Genomic DNA, 16385 nt, shown 5'->3' with positions numbered 1-16385 from the left:
CACCACCCCCACCCCCCAGCCACCAGGGTCACCCTCCACCAGGCCCCCACTCATGTCTCCCACCACCCCCACCCCCCAGCCACCAGGGGCACCCTCCACCAGGCCCCCACTCATGTCTCCCACCACCCCCACACCCCAGCAGTGCAGGGTCACCCTCCACCAGGCCCCCACTCATGTCACCCACCACCCCCACCCCCCAGCCACCAGGGGCACCCTCCACCAGGCCCCCACTCATGTCTCCCACCACCCCCACACCCCAGCAGTGCAGGGTCACCCTCCACCAGGCCCCCACTCATGTCACCCACCACCCCCACACCCCAGCAGTGCAGGGGCACCCTCCACCAGGCCCCCACTCATGTCTCCCACCACCCCCCCCCCCAGCACTGTGGGGCACCTGCCAGCAGGCCCCCACCCATGTCCAATCCATGCCCCCCTGCACCTGGGTCCCAACATTCCCCAATCATGTCCGTAATGCCCATCCTCCCCTGCCAAAAGGCCCAACCAACTATCACACCCACCCACATATCAAAGGCAATTACATGTTACAACCCCAATTTAAATAATGCAATTGAACACATGTCTGTCACACACAATGGCTGCAAGTGAATGACAAAACACCCAACATGACATGCCTGAAAGCAATGAGATGATACGACACATTGAAGATTAAAAAAATAATATGTATTGAACAGCAAGTAGAATGGAAATGAAATAAGAAAAAACACAAAGCAAATCAAAAAAAACAAGATGAATGTCCAAGAATATAATCTGAAAAATTAAAATAAGCCAATGAAGAACCATGAAGAAGATCATCCTGGGTCCATGAGCCCAACCAAATTAAACCTAACTATGACTACTAACTAAAAACTGAACTATATACAAAAAAGTGGTGCATTGTCCAATCGCAACCAAAAGAAAAATCAAAAAAACAAAGGAAACCTAACCCTAACTATACAACTATATACAAAGGCAGCGGGCTATTCGGACGGCTCACTGGTTGTTGTCATGGGCCAGGGCATCATCGAACTCCTGGTCAATGGCTTGGAGGCGGGCATGTTCCCTGGCCCCAAGGTCCCGCAGGGATAACGCAGTGTCAAGCTCAAACTCCCTGCGAAGACCCTCGAGGCACTCAGCCCGCCTAGCGCCCTCCGCATGGAGTCCTCCGCCCTGACCATCGTGAGCCGTTCCTCCTCTGCCCGCTGCCGCTCCGCACCTATCCGCTGGCACAACCGCTCCCACACGGAAGCCACTCCCATTCCAGGGTTCTCCTGCCCTCCGGCCGATGCCTGCACCCCTGATGTTGATGGCCCCGAGCCATGATGCCTCCCACGTTGAGCCTGCTGCTGCCTCCGACGCAACTGCCTGTGCCAGCACGACGGCATCCAGGCTGATGGAAACCACCTACGCCGTCGTGCACGTGCCCTGCCCGATGATGCCGTCACATCCTCCATCTGCTGGGGTCCAGTTGCTCTGGTGTCCACCCCTGCTGGATCTCTGACTCCCGACTGTGGCAGGGATGGGATCCCCACCGAGCTGGCTGCATTGGTCGGGGCAGGTCCACAGGGGGCCCTGGTGGCATCTGGGCTGGAAGACGGCAAGGAGAACGACTGGTGGATAGCCTGCACAGAGGAGGAGAGGGCCGCCACATTGGCCAACACATGCAGGAAACCCCCGAACATGGCCGATCCCAATTGGGCCACGTCGGCACGGTGCACTTCGTGATGACGTGCGTGCTCCTCCCGGGAAGCACGCACGGCATCACGAATCACAGCCGTGCGCATCGCGACCCCAATCAGGACCTTCTCCGCACGGCCAGGGGTTCCCACGTCCGCAGGTGGAGGGGAGTCAGGTGACATGGACATCCCCTCTACCTGCGGACAGGCCTGGGACGGGGCATCCCTGCTGGTGCATGGTGGTGCACTCACAGGGTCAGGGACAGCGACATGCACAGGCCCCTCCACGGTGACCTGTGCTGCCTCCTGCCCCTGGCCCTGGACTGCACCACTTGCACCAGCAGGGATGCCCCCACCAGGCCCCATGTGTGCCCCAGTGGCGGCCTCCTCCTCCTCTGTGCAAACCACCAACCTGGATGGCTCCTCACCGTCTCCCACCGTAGCAGGCCCCTGTGGGGGCTCACCCACCCCTTCCGCTGCAGCCGTGGGGGCATCCCCGCCGCCTTGCTCCACAGCGCCATCTCCGCCCTCTTCTTCACTAGCCGCTGCGTAGAGGGAGACAAAGAACACAAGCATCAGGGCACTGTACAATGGTCCCCTAGACAGGAAGCAATAGCAGATGAGCACCACTGTCAAAGTACACTTCCATCATGTCCCTCCACAACACATGGGTCAGTCCAGGCAAAACACACACAGTAACAGGCATGGTGCATGCCATGGACATTTCCATGCATGTCCAATGGACTCTTGAAACATTCAATGATATGTAACTCACATGCATCATGGCTCATGCCCATCACATGCACACACTTCACCTCAGTCACATCCATCTGGCCCCAAACACACCAAACACAGCGGATACAAGGGTAATTTGGCTGCTTTACTGAATCTGTGCATTGTCACACACATGTGTCATGCATCCATGGCATGCACAAGTCACAAACACGCAGGTCAGGCACACAGACATGGCTACCATATATGTACCTGGCATCAGCACCCATCCCTCACCCCCACCCATGTCCAGGTACAGAGACTGGCATGCTCTCATGTTCAAAATCTGCATAGGGCTCCCCATGCGGCATTTCAACACATGCAACAACCATGTGAATCACACATCACTGGTCGCACATGCATTACCATGATGTCCCTGCACACATACATGCATACATGGCCTATGGCACACATACAGGCAAGTATCATAGAACCAGCACACCGCAACATGCCCTGTCTCACACAGTAATGCATGGACACTTACCGCTCAACTCCAGACGGGCCTCCCTCTCAAGGATCTGGGCGTGGAGCGCTGGGCGTACGCGTTCCAGGACCCTCATCTGGATGGAACTCATGCGGCCCCGGCCCCCCTCCACGAGGCGCCGGGCCTTCACAAGGGTCCTGGACCTCAAGTCCTCCCAGCGCTTCTTGATCTTCAGGACGTCGCGGGTTGCCACCCCCTCCGCGTTGATGGCAACCACACAGTCGGCCCAGATCCTCTGCCGTCCTTCCTTGCTGGCGCGGGACGATCCAAAGAGGGCATCATACTGCCCCAGGACATGCTCCACCAGGACACCAACTTCGGTGACAGTGAAGCTGGTGCCCCTCTGCCCCTCTGGCCTGGGGTTGCCACTGGTGCCAGATGTGGAAGTGCCCGACATGGCAACCCCAGAGGCAGGTGTGGGCGGGCAACTGGGTCCTGGGGCTGGGCTGTGGAGCGATGTAATCCCAGTCGGGAGTCTTCAGTTCCAGCAGGGGTGGACACAGCAACTGGACCCCTGCAGATGGCTGATGTGCAGGCACCAAATGGCAGGGCACGGTGGCAGCAGGCAGGCAGGCAGGCAGGCAGCAGCAGATGGCACGTGGGAGGCTGCTCGGGGCACTGGGGGGCAGTAACTCGGCCTTCTGGGCAGGAGCGTGGGCTTCCGTGTGTTTTCGCGTGGCCAGCTTGATACGGAGTGATTTGGCACGTGAAAATCCTGCACGTCAGCGTGAAATCCGAGGAAAGGCCCTTAGCGCGTAAGCGCGTCAGCACGCATACGCGATTCTATTGGACCAGAGTCCCTCAGCGCGTAAGCGCGTCTGTGACGTGACCCGCACGGGTGTTCCCCACTCAGCACGTGATGACGGGGCACACGTGGAGATACTGCACGTCAGAGTGTCATCGCGTGTAATTGGACAAAAGTGCGCGTACACGCGATTTGCCTATGTACGTGTATTTAATGGGTGCGCGTGCACTTACACACGCAAGTACGTCAGCGAACCTGTATCCCGTGGTGCGTGTGAATTTCCACACGCTATTGGACTGGGAACTGGATTCCAGGGGTGCGCGGGTCACACGCTCGCCTAGAACACGCGCAAAGCATAAATTTGCGGACTTTAACAATAACAAGCTCAGACGGCAGGATGAACATACCGTTCCTAGCAGCAGTGGCAGTGGGCTACCAAAGGAGGAGGAGGAGGATAGTCAGGGCCAGAATATTCACACCCAGAACCATCCTTTTCGGGATGCCTGATGACCAGGTGTATGGGAGGTACAGGTTTCCACCACACATCATACTGGACCTGGTGAGTGAGTGGGAGGATGACCTCACATCACCCACCCTGTGCTCCCAAGCACTCAGCCCCCTGGAGAAGGTCCTCAATGTACTGCACTTCTTAGCCACTGGATCATTTCAGCGGACAAGTGCCATAGTGGGTGGGGTGTCACAGGCCACCCAGTCACGCTGCCTACACCAGGTCTTGAACATCATCACTGCACGCCCATCAGTCCGCAGGCACATATACCTGCCCAGAACACCTGCAGAAAGGCATGCTGCCGCCCTGGATTTTTACGCTGTGGCACGATTCCCCAAAGTGCTAGGTGCCATCGACTGCACCCATGTGGCTCTACGTCCCCCCAGGGCATCTGAGCACATCTATAGGAACCGCAAGCACTGGCATTCCATCAACGTGCAGGTAGCATGTACTGCCAAGGGAATCATCACCTCAGTATATGCCAACTATCCCGGCTCCACCCACGACAGCTTCATTTACCGAATGTCCACCCTAAGCCGGGACCTAGAAGCTGGGCGGCATGGCGATACATGGCTGCTTGGTGAGTATGTATGCCACTGCACATGCATGCATGTTGGATACTGAGCAAGGTCACAACCCCACCAATGATACCAATAACCACCTCCACAGGGGACAGTGCCTACCCTCTCAGCCCCCACATGATGACGCCAATTCAGAACCCCACCACGCCACCCCAGGTAAGATATAACACAGCCCACATTACAACCAGGGGCATAGTGGAGCGCACATTCGGAGTGCTAAAGTCACGCTTTCGCTCCCTTGACCGTTCTGGTGGGCAGCTGTTATACGCTCCCCCAGTAGTGTGCAGGATCATAGTGGCAGCATGTGTCCTGCACAACGTTGCAACACGCCGGGGCCTGGCCGTGGACATGGTGGTGGCCCCACATCCCCAACCACATGCACAGCCGCTGCGCATGGGAGGGGAAAGGGCACGGGGGGAGGCAGCCCGTACACAGCTAGTGGCTAATTACTTCACATAGAAATCACACCCCTGTGGAGTGCACACTGCCCTGGCACATTCCATCTGACAATCAATGATGACTCAACCTGACACTGATCCTGAATGTCTGGAGAATGAACCGGGAATACCATGTCAGCCTGAGATTGTTCACCTGGAAGTGTCACAATGTGTGCATCCCTACCCACACAGACACCACCAATGCAGTTTTGTGAAGTTACACATTGAAGCAGCTAAAATGAATACCCACTTGCAAAATGCAACAAGAGGACAGTGCCATGTCAGCCAACCCAACCCCAGCACCGCCACACGACACACCGTGCCATGTCATGCTAATTGCAGGTAAACAAAGTAATCCCCACAACATGACATCAGTCTCACTATGTAAAGTGGCACTATTAGAAACCTGCAACACCTGAAATGCTCACAGCAATGCCGGACCAACAACATACTTGAGCACGTAGTACCATTAACATGACATCACAAATGTTACATATTAGTAGTCTCACCACCTGGAAATGCCTGCACTCCCACCACTACCAACTGTGCAGTGTTGTCGCCATGTAGAGTTGTAGGTGCACTGCTGCCAACATGGTCCCCATCTCCAGACTAGAGGTCCTTGTGTGGACATGAGGAAGGGACCTGCAAATTGGGAGGTAGACACAGAAGAAGAGTTACACATCAATGCAACATGCAGTGTACAACACAACAGCAAAATGCACTATGAATGTATACACAGTATTGACTACAGACTGGCCACACAGCTCATGGGAGTCCAACGTCACTGTGTAATTCACTGTCACTTGGGCACACCCTTTGCAAGCCCATGGAAACGGGAAGCAGGAGGGGTGTGTGTGACTCAAACCCAAGCATCTGAACCAAATACATTACAAGCCTGCATGTGCCCAGCCACAATGCAGCGTATGCCCACAGGAACCACGGAAGCCAACAGATCGTCCCAAAAAAATTGGGAATAAAAGAAATCAAAATAAAAATAAAAATAAGAAACAATCAAAAATGGCCATTGGGGGTTGGGGAGGCCACCCAGGAGGTCCGAGGACAGGATGCACACCAGAACCCACCTGCGTGGATCCTGGGAAGATAAAACACCTCCATGGGCTCATGGCCCACACGGCTACCCTATTGTGGGAGTATCACTGCTGTCGCTATTATCACCCTGTGCAGCTGCATCCGGAGGTGGTTGCACTATGGGAGGCAGCCCACGCAAGGCCCTAGTCTGCTCCTCCATGGCTGCAAGCATGCGGGTGTGGTAGGTCTGGTTCTGGAGGATGAGTGTGCGGAGGTCCCCATGCAACAACTCACGGGATGCCCAGACCTCCGCCCTCGTTGCCTGCATCTCAGCTGAGAGCGTACGGGTGAGACGCTCCAGCTGCTGTTCTGTCCTTTGGTGTGTTGAAGCCTCAAGCTCAACAAGAGTCGTCCTGAGGTGAAGGAGCTCCTGCCTCAGGGCTTCCCTGTGGCCCTGGGACTCAATGGAGATGGCCTCCTGCAGAGTCGCCAGTGCCGCCCGCCTGTCCCTGTTGGACCCCAACATGTCCTCCCTGTGTGACTGGCAGATGGAGTCGGTTGCCTGCTCTAGTCGCTCCATCAGCCTTTCTGGGGGGACAATGGAAGTGGCCACCCTATCCATGGCCTGAGCCATCATCTCGGATGATGCAGCCTGTTGGGTTGCCATACCGTAAATGGATTGCTCCCATGCGGTATTGCCGGGTGGCGTACGGCCACCACGTCGGCGGGCACCACACCTGTCTGGGGCAAGGCGAACTGCGCCTTGCTGTGCCGGCACTGCCTGAGGCTGCAGGACTGCATTCCCCCTCTGATCTGCTGGCCCAGGAACAGGATCAGATGTCGCGGAGTGTGACCCTGCATCCGTAACCACCGAAGGCGTAGCTGCCAACACTGACATCCCCATGGAGGGTCCTGACCCTGGTGCAGGTGGGTGAGACAGAACAGAATCCCTCCCTGGAACACTCACCTGCGACGGCACGTAGGTCTCATCCGAATCAACACCTGAGTACAGCTCGGGGGAGGTGCAGCCAGAGACACCCCTTGAGAGCACGACCTGCAGCACTTGTGGGTTCTCCCCCACCACCACACCACGTCCCTCACTGGTGGTTGGTCGGCCCTCGGACCCCTCCTGGGTCTGCACCATCTCCACAACCCCAGCAGTATCAGGTGCGTCTTCCCCTGCAAAGACATGAAAACAAAGAAATGGAAACAGGCATTAGCACCATGGCACACAATGAGGGCTGAGAAGCAAGAGAACCAGTACTTGATTGACACATGTCCCACATGACTAAAACCCTCCCATGCATGCACCCTCACTGCGTATGAAGTGCAGGCAAATGGCACACACTGATGACACCAAGATGGAAGATGAACACATTTTCTGCATGCTGCCTGGCAGTGGCATCACACATTGGCCTGTGATTGCCAGGTGAAACACACATGCCATCACACAGATGGCATGTACCATTGCTATTGAGTGAAGATGGACAGGAGGGCAGCACCTATTCATTCAGTCCAGTTCCCGCATGTAATTGCTTTTCTAATTCTAACAGGTCAGATTTTTCACCTGGAGCTGCCAGTCTGAAATGGTCCAATTGCACAGGGACATGTGTGTACAAATGATATCCAGGTAACAAAGTCACTCCACTTTACCATACCCATGTCAGACATGTGACTAGTGGACAGCGACATGCCTAGTGAAAGTGGTGGAATGCAAACAAACTGACTGAATGAACAGTGAAAAATAAGCAAATATGTTGTGGCAAGGTGACACTTCAAGGGCAACTGGCGTGCAGTTGGGCTAGATGTCTACTGTTGGCAGAAGGGATACTGCTATGGCCAAATGCAGCTGCGCAGGAAGGATTGCATGAAGCACATGGCTGACCCATACGACTCAGGCGCACACACTCTCACCTGGCACACAAACAGAAGCCCTCACACACACACCATGCACATGGATGACACACACATGCATGTGCACTCACCGGACAATGCCTCGTAATCAGCCAGATCTCCCACGCCTTGGATCGGTTCCTCCGTGACGTAGGTCCCAGCGACTGACTCATGTGGAGTGAGTTCCATGACTACTACTGGAGACCCACCTCCAGTCACTAGAGTTGCGGCATGACTTGAGGCCAGCTTACTCTTTGCCCTGCGCTTTAGGTCATTCCAGCGCTTATAGCAATCATTGGCTGTGCGCCTCACAATTCCAAGGGCACTTACGATGTCCGCAACGGTCTGCCAGTGTGCCTGGCGTTGTGCAGGTGTGGTCTTGGATCCTGCAACAATGACCATCTCGTTGTCATATCCGGACACATACTCGACAAGTGCATTCAGTTCGTCATCCGTGAAGCTGGGCTTCCTGGACGGGCCAGACTGTGTAGCCGTGTCTGGGGCATCAGCCTGTGCCGGACGAGCACTCTTCCTCTTCCGCTTGGAAGGTGGTGGTGATCCTGAGTGTCCTGCGCCGCTCTGGACACTAGGGGCAGGAGCCCTAGTGGACTCTGTATCAGGAGTGTGGGATTGCACACTCAGCATGGGAGTTGGTGCAGGCATTGGCTCTAGTGTGATGGTGTCAGGGGGAATGTCAGCAGCATGGACTAGGACCGACACTGTCCTGGCTGGGTGTGTGAGGGCTGGGGTGGATGGAGCCGCAGCTGCCCCTGCAGCCTCTCCGCCCTGCCTCCTTGGTGCAGCAGATGACCTTGCTGCCCCAGATCCACGTGGCATGATGGCATCAACGTGCACCAGCGCACGTGTCGTAGCCCTGCTGACCTGGAAGTCAGCCATGGAGTCAGCCAGGTCTGGTGCCACAATGGGCTGGTCCAACAAGGGCTGAGCATGGATGGTGTCAGCCACATCAGCCTCAATGGGAGGGGGGGGATTATGGGTGCCCGTGACTGGTCCTCCACACATGGGGGGACAGGCTCACCCTGCAAGTTACGACCACGTCCCCTACCGGATCCACCACGGCCACCACTTGTGGCTCTTCCACCTTTGCCACCCTTACGGAATCCTCGCCTCCCAGCCATGGCACTGATGTTAATGTGCGTATGGGAGTGGATGTAGACTATTGTCCTGGGCAATTGGGGGTCAAAGGGGTTGGGTACCAGATGGTAATTGTACCCTAGTGCTCTAGCAAGGCTGAATGTAACCCCTGGGGAAAGATGACGGGTCACGCAACGCACAGGAGGCCCAAAAAAGGGAGATGACGTGCACGCAACCCCTCCTAGACCACGTGTGCAGAAAGAAAAACCTGCACTACGCTGTGGCACCCAGAAACACAAGAATGAACGTATGCGTGTCACACGCAGCCTAGAATTACCTCTGAAGGGGTAGGCTACACACGGGGCAAGCACAGATGTTAGATACGTGCGTGACTCACCGTCTGCCTGGTAAACGAGCGTGTAAAAGGAGCACGTTTGGTTGGCAACACCCCCGCCAAAAGAAGATTTGTACGCTGTCTGAGGAGACAGGACAACAGTAGAAGGGAACACTGTTTGAGGGAACAGGCCCAGGTAAACCAGTAAAAGCGAAAGAAGAGAAAAATCTGTCAGAGGTAACAGGGAATACGAACTTGAAACGCCGTGAAGTAAATCGCGTGTGAAACGACAAGAAGTACAGAATTCACCCACTCGCTCTCCACGAAAAGCACGTACAAGGAAGTGGTGTTCTACGCGTACCTTTTATACAGGCCCACACGTCCAGCGTCACTTACGCAGCGTGTACGCGCTAGGGCCATTTCCACCAATTACACGCTTTGTCACTTCTGCGTGTACGGACATTTCCTCCAATTACACGCTTTGTCACTTCTGCGTGTAGGGACATTTCCTCCAATTACACGCTTTGTCACTTCTGCGTGTAGGGACATTTCCTCCTATTACACGCTTTGTCACTTCTGCGTGTAGGGCCATTTCCACCAATCACACGCGATGAGACTCTGACGTGCAGTCTTTCCACGTGTGCTCTGTCATCACGTGCTGTGTGGGAAACACCCGTGCGGGTCACGTCACAGACGCGCTTACGCGCTGAGGGCCTTTGGTCCAATAGAATCACCTATGCGTGCTGACGCGCTTACGCGCTAAGGGCCTTTCCTCGATTTTCACGCTGACGTGCAGGATTTTCACGTGCCAAATCACTCCGTACCAAGCTGGCCACGCGTAAGCACACGGAAGACCACGCTCCTGCCCAGAAGGCCGAACTACTGCCCCCCAGAGCCCTGAGCACGCTCCCACCTACCATCTGCTGCTGCCTGACTGCCTGCTGCCCACGTGCACTGCCATTTGCTGCCTGCACATCAGCCAGGGGTGCTGTTGCTGTGACCACCCCTGCTGGTACCGAAGACTCCCGACTGGAATTCCATCGCTCCACAGCCCAGCCCCAGGACCCAGTTGCCCACCCACTCCTGCCTCTGGGGTTGTCATGTCGGGGCAAACACCATCTGTGACCACTGACAACCCCCGGCCAGAGAGGCAGAGGGGCACCAGCTTCAGTGCCACCGAAGTTGGTGTCCTGGTGGAGCAAGTCCTGGGGCAGTATGATGCCCTCTTCGGAAGTTCCCGCGCCGACAAGGAAGGACGGACTCGGATCTGGACTGACATCGTGACTGCCATCAACGCGGAGGGGGTGGCAGTCCGGGATTTACAACATGTCAGGAAGCGCTGGGAGGACTTCAGGTCCAGGACCCTGAACAAGGCCCGGCGCCTCTTGAAGGCAGCGGATGTCAAGGGGCGCCGGGGCCACTTGTCGGAAGAACAGATGGGGGTCCTGGAACGCATATCCCCAGCGCTCCACGTCCAGGTCCTGGAGAAGCAGACCCGTCTGGAGTCGAGCGGTGAGTGTACATGCATCCTGATTGTGAGCAGTGCGTGTGGTGATTATTCGGTATTGTGCAGGTTGCACATCTGTTTGTATGGGGTCGAGTATGGGTGGGGGTGTACATGGCCGTGGGGCTGACGCATGCGAGGGCTGTAATGTGTGAGACATGGATGGTGCTTGTGTGTGTAGGCTTGCATGGCAAATGCAGTTGTGCGTGCACACATGTTTGTATGTATGTGTATGTAAGTAGACATGTCCGTGATGTCACGCATGTATGTTGTATTGGGCTGCATGTATGAGCACTGTGTACATGTGCATGTGTGTGTATTTGACAAGGGTGCAACAGTGATGCAACATGGATGCATGTGACAGCGGTATGTGTAAGCCTGATTGGCAGATGTGACATGGATGCCCGTCTGAACAGTGCGACACTTGGCCGAGGTGTACACATGCATGCAAGTGTGGTGGTGTGTGTACATGTGTGGTGCACTTCCTGTGTTGCATGTGATGTCTGGGTCACCTTTGGCTGCTCATGCTGTTGTATGTGTATGGATGGTGGTGGCAGTTGCGATATGCCTGTGGTATGGCTCATGTGTGCGAGTTGCAATGACATGTGTGTTGGGGATTGTGATGACATGTCTGAGGTTTGCCAATGCCACTCATGTGCAACTGTCATGTGTGTATGTGTCCATTGTACAGTGCCCTGATGCCTGTGTTTTGTTTCTCCCTGTGTGCAGCGTCAACTGATGAAGAGGGCGGAGAAGGTGCTGTGGAGCACAGCGGCGGGGATCCGACCGCCAGCCGGAGACGCAAGGCCCGGCTCCCCTCCCGTGTTGTCATCTCGTCGGGGAGTGAGGAGTCCGGTGCCGCGTCCCAGGCCGCAGCTGCCGGGGGGAGGTCCAAGAGGCGGAGGTTGGAGTTGGACTCCTCGGCAGCAGAAGGGGCAGCTGGGACTCCACAGGGCCCAACAGGGGAAGATGGCACGGAGTCATCCAGGTTGGTGGGGGGTCTGGTGGAGGAGGAGGCCGTGCAAGCACCAGAGACGGGGTCTGGAGGTGGGGATCCCACTGGTGCTAGTGGTGCAGTCCAGGACCAGGGACAGGAGGCAGCACAGGCCGCAGCGGAGGTGCCTGTGTGCAATCCTGTCCCCGATCCTGTCCCTGCATCATCTTGCACCAGCAGGGATGCTTACGTCCAGACCCGTTTCCAGGCAGGGGATGAGCTGACGTCAACTGGCCTTCCTCTGCCTGCGGACGTGGCTATCCAGGTCCGGGTTGAGCCTGTCCTGGCTGGTGTGGCGTTGCGTCAACGGGCCATGCGAGGTGACCTGCAGTCTTTTCATGGAGAGACTGCACGTCATCTCGAATGGCTCGTTGACCACGTCAGCCTGCTGGGACAGGTCACCAAGGCCGGATTCCTCCGGCTGATGGGGCTTGCTCCGACCCCCTCCTCAACTGGACCCCCTACGCACCAGTCGTCCTCTGTGCCATCTTCCCACCCATCAGTCACCTGGGTGCCCTGTGGAGCTGCCTCTGACGGTGCGGCCAGGCTGGTGGAGGAGGCATCCCTGCCACAGTCGGGAGTCGGTGGTCCAGCAGGGGTGGCCACATCAACAAGTGCACCCCAGCCGGCGGAGGATGTGCAGGCAGCAGGAGGCAGTGCACGGGCAGAGGCAGAGCAGCAGCAGCAGCAACATGGTGGGAGCCATGAAGGCTCGGGGCTTTCGACATCGGAGGGGCAGGCATCGGCCGGAGGGCAGGGGGACCCAGGACAGAGAGTGTCTTCCGTGTGGCAGCGGTTGGGCCACGCCATAGGTGCGGAGCGGCGGCGGGCGGAAGAGGCGCGGCTCACAATGGTCAGGGCGGAGAACTCCATGCGGAGGGCCCTGAGGCGGGCCGAGTGCCTCGAGGCAATCCGCAGGGGGTTGGAGGAGGACACAGCGTCGTCCCTGCGGACCCTCGGGGCCATGGAACTGGACCGCCTCCGGGACATCGAACAGGAGTTCGATGATGCCCTGGCCCGGGACACCACAGAGTGAGCCGCTGGACTTGCCCGCCGCCTTTGTATATAGTTTTTTAGTTTTTGGTTTCCTTTCTTTCGTATTATGATTTGGAGTCGACGGACACTGCTCCACTTTTTGTATATAGTTGATTTTTAGGTAGATTTTTTAGTAGGTTTCCTTTGTTCAGTTGGGCTCATGGACCCTTGTTATTTTTGTACATAGTTCTTTATTGCATGGATATTTTTTTACATTTGACTTTGGACAAAAATTTTTTCTATTTGGATTTCAAGTTTCATTTTTTCATACGGACATGCAGCTTACTTTTTTCTCATTCACATTGTAGTTAGTTTTCTTTCTTTAGCATTCTTATTTTTTTTCAATACAATTTTGTTTGCATACTTCACTGTGTGGTATCATCTCATTGGTTTCATGCAGGTCATGTTGTGTGTTTTCCCATTCAATTGCAACCATTGTGTGTGACGGACGTGGCTTCATTAGCTTCATGAACATTGGGGGTGTAACATGTGATTTCCATTTCCATGTGGGTGAATGGGTTACTTGGTAGGGCTTTTTGGCTGTGGAGGCTGACCATTACGCACATGATTGGGGATTGTGAGGACCTGGTGGGGGCTGCCCATGGTGGCAGGGCGGTGGGGGGTGGTGGGAGACGTGATTGGGGGCCTGGTGGAGGATGCCCCTGGTGGCTGGGGGGTGGGGGTGGTGGGAGACATGAGTGGGGGCCTGGTGGAGGGTGCCCCTGCACTGCTGGGGGGTGGGGGTGCAGGGGGACATGGGTGGGGGCCTGGTGGAGGGTGCCCCTGGTGGCTGGGGGGTGGGGGTGGTGGGAGACATGAGTGGGGGCCTGGTGGAGGGTGCCCCTGCACTGCTGGGGGGTGGGGGTGCAGGGGGACATGAGTGGGGGCCTGGTGGAGGGTGACCCTGGATGCTGGGGGGTGGGGGTGGTGGGAGACATGAGTGGGGGCCTGGTGGAGGGTGCCCCTGCACTGCTGGGGGGTGGGGGTGGTGGGAGACATGAGTGGGGGCCTGGTGGAGGGTGCCCCTGGTGGCTGGGGGGTGGGGGTGGTGCGAGACATGAGTGGGGGCCTGGTGGAGGCTGCCCCTGCACTGCTGGGGGGTGGGGGTGGTGTGAGACATGCATTGTTGATCAGTAGTGCAAGGTGACATGTGGGTTGGCTGGGGGGCATGCCCATGGTGGATGGGCTGCCTGCGGGACATGAGCAGGGGTGCAGGGTAGTCCCCCGTGGTGTGGGCTGCCTGCAGGGGCCGTGGAGGTTGTGGTGCATACACCTGGGAGGACCCACACGGCCAATTCACGTGTAGTACTCCCCAGAACCCCTGAAATACACATACCCTGCAGAAATCGCGTGTGGAACTCCCCGCGCACCCCTGGAATACACATACCCTGCTGAAATCGCGTGTGGAACTTCCCGCGCACCCCTGGAATACACACGTACCCTGCTTGCACGGGGCCAATCGCGTGTGGAACTTCCCGCGCACCCCTGGAATACACGTACCCTGCTTGCACGGGGCCAATCACGTGAGAGACTTCACGCGAACCCCTGAAATACACGTAGCCCGCTCCCCCGGCCCGATCGCGTGAGAAAGTTCACGCGAACCCCTGGAATACACGTAGCCCGCTCTCCCAGGCCCGATCGCGTGAGAAACTTCACGCGAACCCCTGAAATACACGTAGCCCGCTCCCCCAGGCCCGATCGCGTGAGAAACTTCACGCGAACCCCTGTAATACACGTAGCCCGCTCCCCCAGGCCCGATCGCGTGTGGAACTTCCCGCGCACCCCTGAAATACACATACCTTGCTCGCACTGGGCCAATCGCGTGTGGAACTTCCTGCGCACCCCTGAAATACACGTTCCCCGCTTGGCGTTTGCTGTTTGCCAGCCCGGTGAACTGGTCCAGGGTTAGCGCAGCCCTTTGCGATGATTTAGCGATTTTGATGGCTTTTCCTTGCGCAAGGGCGTTCTTGGGGGCGTAACTGGCGCTGCTGCAGGGTCGCTGCGATTCTCTGTGCCACGGCTGGTTTGGGAGCCTAAAATCCATGAATACGCTGTGCGCGGAAATCGGTTTTAGCGCACGTGCCTGGCGCAGTCAATCGCACGCGGACACTCTGCGCCAGCCGCTTGCGACACTTTTCTGCGAAATTCTATGAATTACCCTGTCTATCTGTTATCATTATACAGATCAAGCAGCCCACCTGAACATCCTTAGAGGGGAACTTCGCTTTAGATGAAGGCTTTGGGATACAACCAGATGGTCTATTTCCTATAGAAGGTGATAAAAGAATACATCTTAGACAGGTGGAGTGATTACACACAATATGAAACTCATTGGATTGATACATTTTCTATTTCACATTATTATGCAGAGTTGAATTGAAAAGACATGACCAAGAGCCTTCGGAAATTGCACACAGCTTGGACTGTGATTGCCAGACTGACACCAGGTTTATATGAAGGATAAAATCACGATAGATATTATTCTGAAATATTATTTTTTAGAATTACTTTGAATAGAACATCTTTACTAAATAGAGTTCAATATAGCAGCAAGCACCAGAGGCACGCAATATCAAAGAATTGCTCCTAAGGAAGGTAATTTAATTCCCGAAATGCGTAGCGCACAGGATTTTATGGATTGTTGATTTGAGAAATGGATGGCATTACATCATTGAAAATTATTTGTGTTGGAAATACAATTGTGTAAAATATATTATGATAATTATTTGCATTTTGTATTTGTATTCATCACAATTTTATATAGCGCTTTACGCCAAAGCGCTTTTCAAGAGGACAATAGTAAATAAAATAAGCTTTGAAAACCTGTGAATCAAGTAACAGAAAGCAATACGTTCAACAATTTAAAACAGATTACTTGAACGATGTGGTGTAACATGCGTGTTGTAAGGCTATAGTAAGAGAAGGAACAAGAAGGAGTAAAGATGAGTGGTAGGGCCAAGATGAGAGCAGTAGCAGAAGATGTCAGGGTGGGGAATGGAGGACATAGGATTTTAGAGAGGTGCGGAAAGAAGGATAGGAGGAGATAGAATGTATAGGGAGAGGGAGACGGTTGCAGTGCAAAGGGCAAAGTAGTTGGAAAGAATGAAAGCAGGATGGGGCACAGGGTGAAGGAAGAGAAGTGAGTAGGAAATGTTCGGCAGAGCGGAGAGGGCAAGAAGGGGTATAGAAAGAAAGGAAGGAGTAAAGATAGGGTGGAGCAAGACTATAGAGGGATTTGAAGACGAGACAGAGGAAATTACATTTGAGCTGGGAGTGAAAGGGGAGACAACCTACTAAGGAGA

This window comes from Ambystoma mexicanum, chromosome 8, assembly GCF_040938575.1.
Source record: "Ambystoma mexicanum isolate Mex_15411 chromosome 8, UKY_AmexF1_1, whole genome shotgun sequence".
Taxonomy (NCBI): Eukaryota; Metazoa; Chordata; class Amphibia; order Caudata; family Ambystomatidae; genus Ambystoma; species Ambystoma mexicanum.
This window is presented reverse-complemented; position numbering follows the sequence as displayed.